Source organism: Monodon monoceros, unplaced genomic scaffold, assembly GCF_005190385.1.
Source record: "Monodon monoceros isolate NGI ecotype Baffin Bay Population unplaced genomic scaffold, NGI_Narwhal_1 Super_Scaffold_2, whole genome shotgun sequence".
Classification (NCBI taxonomy): domain Eukaryota; kingdom Metazoa; phylum Chordata; class Mammalia; order Artiodactyla; family Monodontidae; genus Monodon; species Monodon monoceros.
In genome coordinates this window covers 15,376,385-15,385,597 of record NW_021703776.1, presented here as the reverse complement: position 1 = coordinate 15,385,597, position 9,213 = coordinate 15,376,385, and positions in this window count along the sequence as shown.

The following is a 9,213-nucleotide window of genomic DNA, read 5'->3' as shown; positions in this document are numbered from 1 at the left end:
AATGTTTGGGACAGTCACTGACATATAGGAAGTACTTTGGATACATTATGGTTCAAGATGACAAGTCTTCATTGGAAATTTGAGCAGTGACTGGATAGTTGATGGTATGTTCTATTTTTTAAATTCTTATGTTAAAAAATCCTTACCTCTTAAATAGTTATGGATGATATAATGTGACTGCTGGAGTTTGCTTCAAAATGTAGGAGGGGGAGGGAAGTGGGCAGTGATATATGTGAAACAGTATTGGCCATGAATTGATCATTGATGAAGCTGGGATATGGATAGATGGTATTCATTACACCATTTTGTCTATTTTGTGTTTCAAATTTTGCATACAATTAAAAAAGAATAACAAGTTCTTATATTCCTGACAGCATTGTAAACAGTGCTGGACATAATATGGGTACTAGTTCTTACATTGTTCTTTTGTGTTTTTAAAGTTTATTTTATTGAAGTATAGTTGATTTACACTGTTGTGTTGGTTTGTGTTGATTTCTGCCATGCAGCAAAGTGATTCAGTTATACACATATATATGGACATATATATATATACACTTTTTCATACTATTTTCCATTATGGTTTCTCACAGGATATTGAATATAGTTCCCTGTGCTCTACAACAGAGCCTTGTTGTTGATCAATTCTATATATAACAGTTTGCATCTGCTAACCCAAAACTCTCAATCCAACCCACCCCTACCACCCTCCTCCTTGGCAACCACAAGTGTGTTCTCTATGTCTATGAGTCTGTTTCTGTTTGGAAGATAACTTCATTTGTGTCATATTTAGATTCTGCATCTAAGTGATATCGTATAGTATTTGTCTTTCTCTTTCTGACTCTAAATCCATCCATGTTGCTACTAGCGGCATTATTTCATTCCTTTTCATAGCTGAGGAATATTCCCTTGTATATATGTACCACGTCTTCTTTATACATCCATCTGTCGCTGGACGTTTTGGTTGCTTCTATGACCTGGCTTTTGTAAATAGTGCTGCAATGAAGGTTGGGTTGCATTATGGCTCTCTCCCAATCTACACCCAGCAGTGGGATTGCCAGATCATACGGTAGCTCTATTTTTAGTTTCTTAATGAACTTCCATACTGTTCTCCATGGTGGCTGTATCCATCTACATTCTCACCAACAGGGTAGGAGGGTTCGCTTTCTCCATGCCCTCTCCAGCACTTATTGTTTGTACACATTTTTTTTTTTTTTTTTTTTTTGCGGTACGCAGGCCTCTCACTGTTGTGGCCTCTCCCGTTGCGGAGCACAGGCTCCGGACGCGCAGGCTCAGCGGCCATGGCTCACGGGCCCAGCCGCTCCGCGGCATGTGGGATCTTCCCGGACCGGGGCACGAACCCGCGTCCCCTGCATCGGCAGGCAGACTCTCAACCACTGCGCCACCAGGGAAGCCCCGTTTGTACACTTTCTGATGATGGCCATGCTGAGGGTTGTGAGGTGATACTTCCTTGTACTTTTGATTGACATTTCTCTACTACTACTAAGTGACCTTGAGCATCTTTTCAGGTGCTATTTTTTTTAAAACAGTGTGATTAAAACCCCTCTCTTGAAATGGGTTTCTTGAAAGTCTGCCCTTTTATGAATTCTGTTTGTATTACTTACCCCAGGACATTTGCGGAGGGCAGGTATCATTTACAGCCCTGAAGGCCTTCGTGAAAGTTCTGTTCCTGGGTTGTAAATGACAGTGGAATGTGCCAGAACAAACACCCAAGGGCTTGTGTCTCTTTACTTCTCCTTTACCTTCAGCAGGAAAGATCTGCTGAGGGTGCTGTGGTATGTACGTGGGCGACTCTAAGAAAGGAGAATGCAGGTGGAGCCCAGCCCCAGGAGACGTGGAGACCAGGTGACTTTTCAAAACTCTTCCGGTCGAGAGGGTCCACCGTTCTTAGGGTGTACTAAGCTTGGTTTAGCCATCTGAGATCCCCCCTGGGTCTGGTGATTATGGTCCCATCCAGAGAGGACCAGGCACTATATGTCCAAGAGAAACTCATTTTCCAGCACATCCTTCCAAGCTTCTTCAGCCCTATGACAGTCCACCCTTGGGACCCAAGGCTGCTCAGGCTCCAAAAATGTGAACCACACCGGGTCCCAAGACCAGACTGGAACATAGTAGGCATTTCCTTTTCTTTTTTAATTTAATTTTTGGATTATATTGGAGTGTAGTTGATTGACATGTTATGTTTGTAGCTGTATAACACTTTGATTTAGATAGACATAGATGGAGATCTACTCTTCTTCAGATTTTTTTCCCATATAGGTTATTAGAGTGTTCAGTTGAGTTCCCTGTGCTATACACTAGGTCCCTGTTGCTTATGTATTTTATAGGTATTAGTGTATATAAGTTAATCCCAACCTCCTAATTTATGCCTTGCCCCCCCCCACCACTTTTCCCCTTTGGTGATTGTAAGTTTGTTTTCTAAGTCTGTGAGTCTGTTTCTATTTTGTAAAGTAGTTCATTTGTGACAATTTTTAATTTCCACCTCTAAGTGATGTCATATGGTATTTGTCTCTGTCTGACTTACTACACTTAGTATGAAAATCTGCAGGTCCATCCATGTTGCTGCAAATGGCATTATTTCATTCTTTTTTTATGGCTGAGTAATATTTCCTTGTATATATGTATGACACATTCTTAATCCATGCATCTGTCGATGGACATTTTGGGTGCTTCCATGTCCTGGTTATTGCAAAGAGTGCTGCAATGAGGGTTGGGGTGAATGTGTCTTTTCAAGTTACGGTTTTCTCCAGTTATACGCCTAGGAGTGGGATTGCTGGAACATATGGAAGCTTAAACCACCTCCCTACTCTTCTCCATAGTGGCTGTCACCAATTTACATTCTTACCAACAGCGTGGGAGGGTTCCCTTTTCTCCACACCCTCTCCAGCATTTATTGTTACTACACTTTTTGATTAGTCCGGGACATGAAGGTTAGGGGGGGGGGAGGACTGAGACACAAACACTAGGGTGTTTGCACAGGCACAAGCCATCTAATTTCCAAGCAGGGACAGGACTTTCCGAAAGGCCATGGTCATTCTGATGGGTGTGAGGTGATACGTCGTTGTACTTTTGATTTGCATTTCTCTACTAATGAGCGATGTTGACCATCTTTTCATGTGCTATTAAAAAAAAACCAACAGTGTGAGTAAAATTTATCTCTTGAATTTGGCTTCTTGAAAGTCTGCTCTTTTATGAATTCTCTTTGGATAACCTACCCCAGGACACTTGCTGAGGGCAGGTAGCATTTACAGCCCCGCAGACCTTGGCCTCATAAGCCCGTTTTTTTAAGGTTGTAGTTATGGGAAATGGCCACAAGGTGGCAGGATTTCTTCATGCCCAGCTCTGGTTACTGGGGCAACCAGAACATTCATGAAAGTCCCATTCCCGGGTTGTAAATGAGAGTGGAATGTGCCAGAACAAATACCCAAGGTCTTATGTCTCTTCACTTCTTCTCCCTTAACCTTCAACCCGGGGCAACTCCCAACCCCGGCAGAAGCTCTGCTGAGGGCGCTGTCATCCGTAGATGGGGCGACCCTAAGGAAGGAGGCTGGAGGTGGGATCCCAGCACCAGGAGACGTGGAGAGCAGATGACTTTTCAAAGCTCTTTCGACCCACAGGGTCCACCTGCCTTTGGGTGCCCTAGACTTCATTTAGATGTCGTAGGCCTCACATGGATCTGGAGATTGTGGTTTAATGCAGAGGGGACCAGGCACTACACATCCAAGAGAGCTCATTGGCTGTCACATTGTTCCCAGCTCCTTCAGCCCCAGGACAGTCCAGCCTTGGGATCCAGGGATGTGAACCAGGCCGGGTCCCCGAGGCTGGATTGGAATAGAGTAGGTATTACCTTTTTTTTTTTAATTTAATTTTAGTTTATATTGGAGTATAGTTGATTTACAATGTTGTGTTTGTTTTAGGTGTACAATGGCTTGATTCGGTTATACATAGACAGAGATCTACTCATTTTCAGATTCCTTTCTCATGTAGGTTATTAGAGTGTTGAGTTCCCTGTGCTATACAGTAGGTCCATGTTGCTGATCTGTTTTATAGGTATTAGTGTCTAGAAGTTAATCCCAAGCTCCTAATTTATCCCTCGCTGCCACCTTTCCCCTTAGGTCACCATAAGTTTGTTTTCTAAGTCTGTGAGTCTGTTTCTGTTTTGTAAAGTAGTTCACTTGTAAGGTATTACGGAAAAACCGGAACGCCCTATTTTGCACAACCCGATCATTGGCGATGTTGAGCAGATTTTCATGTGCTTTAATGTGCCAGTAAAAGCTATCTCTTGATATGCATTTCCTGCAATTCTGCCTTGTTTTCACGTCCTTTTGGATCACCTACCCCAAGACATTGAGCGAGGGCAGGTGTCATTTACAGCCCTGCAGGCCCTGTGAATTGCGGTGCCCCTGAGCCCCGGTTTTCAGGTTGTTGTTACGGGAAGCGGCCACAAGGCGGCAGGATTTCTTTAAGCCCCACTCGGGGCCCTGCGGCAACCTGAGCCTTTCGGAAAGTCCTGTCCCTGCTTGGAAATTAGATGGCCTGTGCCTGTGCAAACACCCTAGGGCTTGTGTCTCAGTCCTCCCTCCGCTTAACCTTCATCATGCCCCGGACTAATTCCCAGCCGTGCAAACAGGCTGTTGAGGTTGCTGTTTCCCGCAGGTGGCGCGACTCTTAAAAAAAAAAAAAAAAAAAAAAGGAAGAAAAAAAATAAAAAGGCTATAGATGTGGGAATGCCAACACCGGGAGATGTGGAGACCAGGGAACTTTTCAAGTCTCTTCCAGCCCAGAGGGTCCACCTGCCTTTGGGTGTCCTAGGCATGATTTAGTTGTAGGGGGGCTCGCCTGGACCTGGAGATTTGGGATCCATGTAGTGCGGACCAGGCAGTTAAAGATCAAGGGGGCCAGCTCTGCTGACACTGCATCTCCAGCTCGCTCAGCCCCGTGACAGTGCTGCCTGGGGACCCAAGCTAGCTCTGGCTCCTGGGTTGTGAGGCCAGGTTGGTCACTGTGCCTCAAGAAATTTAGTAACCTTTTCTCTTTTTGGAGTTTAATTTTATTCGTATAGAAGACTATAACTGATTTACAATGTTGTTTCTTTTGGGCAGGGAACAGCAACTTGAATCACTTACACAGAGACCTCTATTCTTTTTCAGATTCTTTTTCCTCTGAGGTCATTACAGTGCGTTGAGTCGAGTTCTGTCTCCTACACAGTAATTCCTTACTGATTATCCATTTTCTCTATATAAGGATATGTATGCCAATTAAACCTACTAAGTTATGCCTCCCCCCTCTCCCACCTTTCCTGTTGGTAACCATAAATTTGTTTTCTAAGTCCGTGACTCTGTGTCTTTTATGGAAGTTTGTTCATTTGTAAAAATTTTTAGATTCCATCTATAAGTGATAGCACATATTTCTCTTTCTCTGACTTATGTCACTTAGTATGATCATATCTAGGTCCATTTGTGTTGCTGCAAATGGCCTTATTTCATTCATTTCATGGTTGAGTAACGTTCCATTCTTTATATATACCACATCTTTATCCACTCACCCTTCAATGGACACTTTCGTTGCTTCCAAGTCGAGGTACTTGTAAAGAGTGCTACAGTGAAAGTTGGGGTGCATGTGTCCTGTCGATGTAACGTTTTTCCCGGATTGACACCCAGGAGTGGAACTGCCGCATCCTCTGGTAGCTCTAATTTTAGATTTTCAAGGAACCACATTACTGATCTCCAGAGAGGCTATTAGCAATTTACATTCCAAGCAGCAGCGTAGCAGGGTTCCCCTTTTCCCACTCCCTCTCCAGCATTTCTTCCTTTTAAACTTTCTGATGACAGCCATTCTGACTCGTGAAAGGTGATGCCTCCTTGTAGGGTTGATTTGCACTTACCTCCTACTCTCCACTAATAAGCAGGTTTTCATGTGCTTTATGTTTTTCCAAACAGTGGGAGTAAAATTTACCACTTGAAATCCAGCTGCTGAAATTGTGCCTTGTTTAGAAGTCGTTTTATATGACTAGCCTCAAGACAAAGGTATCATTTACATAGTCTGGGGCCTTGGACTATGCAGTGCCCTTAAGCACCAGTTTTGAAGTTGTTGTTTCGAAAACGGCCGCAAGGTGGCAGGATTTCTACATGAACCCCGGGCTAAATCGGGAAACCTGAGCCTTAGGGAGAATGCTGTTCCTGATTGCAAATTAAAGGGCAATGTGCCAGTCCAAACACCAAATATTGTGTCTCATGCCTTCTCCCCCAGTACCCATCATGCCCCGGACTAATTCTAAGCACTGCCAAACCGCCTGTGGAGGGTGGTGACTTCCACAGGTGGGGAGACTCAAAGAAAAGAAGGCGAGATGGGAGACCCCCAACCCCGGGAGATATGGAGACCTGGTGACTTTTTACATCTCTTCCAGCCCCGAGGGTCCACCACACTATGGGTGTCCCAGGCATGTTTAGCTGGGGATTGCCTCTTCTGAACCTGGAGATTTAAGACCCATGGAGTGGGGATCAGGCAGCACATCTCCAAAGGGGTGCATTAGCTGGCACATCCTCACCAGGTCCCTCAGCCCCACAACAGTCCATCCACGGGACCCAAGCCACCTATGCCTTAAGACGATGGGACACCAGGTAGGTCACTATCCCTTAAAGAAATTAGTAACAATTTCTGTCTTTTTGGTTGTTGTTGTTGCTGTAATTGTAATTTAACATTATTTATATAATGGAGGATAGCAGATTTGCAATATCATGTTCCTTCCTCATCAACAGCTACCTGATTCCCTTACGCAGAGATATTTATATATTCTTCTTCGGATTCTCACCAGTCTTATGTATTCTTTGGGGGCTATGACACTGTGTTGAGTCAACCTCTATGTGCTATAAACTAGGTCATTATTGATTGCCTATTTCTGTATGTAAGGGTATATTGCTAATTTAAACCTTCTCGTTGATGCCTCTCCCTCCACCTTTCCACTCTGGTAGCCATAAGATTGCTTTCTAAATCTGTGACTGTGTATCTGTTATGGAAGACGGTTCATTTGTATCAATTTTTAGATTGTGCCTATAAGTGAAAGCTTATGATATTTCTGTTTCTTTGATGTTTGTCGTCCACTATGGCTCTACCTAGGTCCATCCTAGTGCTACAAATGGGCTCACTTCCTTCATTTCACGGTTGACTAATATGCCGTTGTTCATATGTACCACAACTTCTTTATCCATTCTTCCTTACCAGGACAATTAGTTTGCCTGCAAGTCTATGCTCTTGAAAAGAGGGCTGCACTAAAAATTGGGGTGCATGTGTTCTTCGATTACTGGCTTTCCCAGGGTATATGCCCCAGAGTGGCATTTCCGGATCCTCTGTAGCTCTAGATTTAGATGTTTAGGAAGCTCCAAACTTCTCCAGAGTGGCTGTTAGCTATTCACTTTCCCACCAGCTGGGCAGGGTGAGCTATTTTCCATGCCGCCTCCAGCAATTCTTGTTAGATATGGAGATGATGATCATTCTGAATGGTGAGAGATGATACCTCTCTGTCGAGTTGATTTGCATTACCGGAATATTCGATTCCCAAAAAGGGCCTTCGGTTTTTACCATAATACATCCTGGAAAAACCAGAACGCCCCTTTAGTCCAACCGAGTCACTGGTGCTATTTAGCAGCTTTTTACGTGCTTGAATGTGCCAGTAAAACCTACCTGTTGTAATGCATTCGCTGCAGTTCCACCTTGTTTTCACGTCCTTTTCGATCATCTACCCAAAGACATTGAGCGAGGTCAGGTGTCCTTTAGAGCCCTGGAGGCCATGTGATTTGCAGTGCCCCTGAGCACCGGTTTTCAGGTTGTTATTATGGGAAGCGGCCACAAGGCGGCAGGATTCCTTTAAGCCCCACTTGTGTACCTGGGGCAACCAGGGCCTCTGGAGAAGTCCTCTTCCTGCTTGGAAATTAGATGGCCTGTGCCTGTGCAAACACCCTAGGGCTTGTGTCTGAGTCACCCCCACTTAACCTTCATGCAGCGGACAAATTCTCAGCTGTGCAAAACGGGATATGTGGGTGTTGTCTTCCCCTGGTGGGGAGACCTTAAGGAAAGAGGCTGCAGGTGGGAATCACACCATCAGGACATGTGGAGATTAGGTGACGTTTCAAACATCTTCCCGCCTAGAGGTTCTACCATCCTTTGGGTGTCCCAGGCATGTTTATCTGTAGGTTAGGTCCCCTGCCCCTGGAGATTTAGGCACCTGGAGTGGGGATCGGGCAGCACATCTCCAGTGGGGCTGCATTCATTGGAACATCCTCAACAGGTCCCTCAGCAGCAAGAAAGTCCCGCCCTGAGACCCAAGCCTGATCTGGCTGCAGGGATGAGACATCTGATTGGGTCTCCGCCGCTGAATGAAGTTAGTAACAATTCCCACCCCCCTTTTGTTTTTTATTTTCCTAATGAGATATAGCAGATTTGCTATGTTGTGTTCCTTTCTGGTGAACCCCTACTTGCTTCTCTTACGTGGAGAATTTGAATATTTTTGTTCAGATTATGACCAGGCTAACATATTCTTTTTCATCTATTACCATCTGTTAATTCAAGTTCTAGTGCTAAAAGTAGGTCTTTATTCCTTAATGATTTTCTGTATGTAATGGTATGTATACCCATTTCAAACTACAGGTTGATGCCTCTCTCGCTGTCTTTCCCCACGGGTAGTCATATGTTTACTTTCTAAATCTGTGACTGTGTTTCTGTTATGGAAGTTGGTTGATTTGTATTAATTTTTAGATTCTGCCTATAAGTAATATCATATGATATTTCCCTTTCCTTGACGTTTGTCATCCAGTATGACTCGACCTAGGTCCATCCGAGTGTTCCAAATAGACTCGTTTCTTTCATTTCCTGGCTGAGTAATATTCCATTGTTCATATAGACCGCAACTTCCTTACCCATTCTTCTTTACCAGGACAGTTAGTTTGCTTGCAAGTCTATGCTCTTGAAAAGACGGCTGCACGAAATATCGGGGTGCAGGTGTCCTTCGATTACTGGCTTTCTCAGGATATATGCCAGAGAGTGGAATTTCCGGCTCCTCTGTACTTTTAGATTTTAGATATTTACGAAGCTCCAAAGTGTTTGCCAGAGTGGCTGTAAGCAATTTACATTCCCTTCATCACCTGGGCACGGTTAGCTTTTTCTCCCACACCCTCTCCAGCATTTCTTGCTGTTACAGTT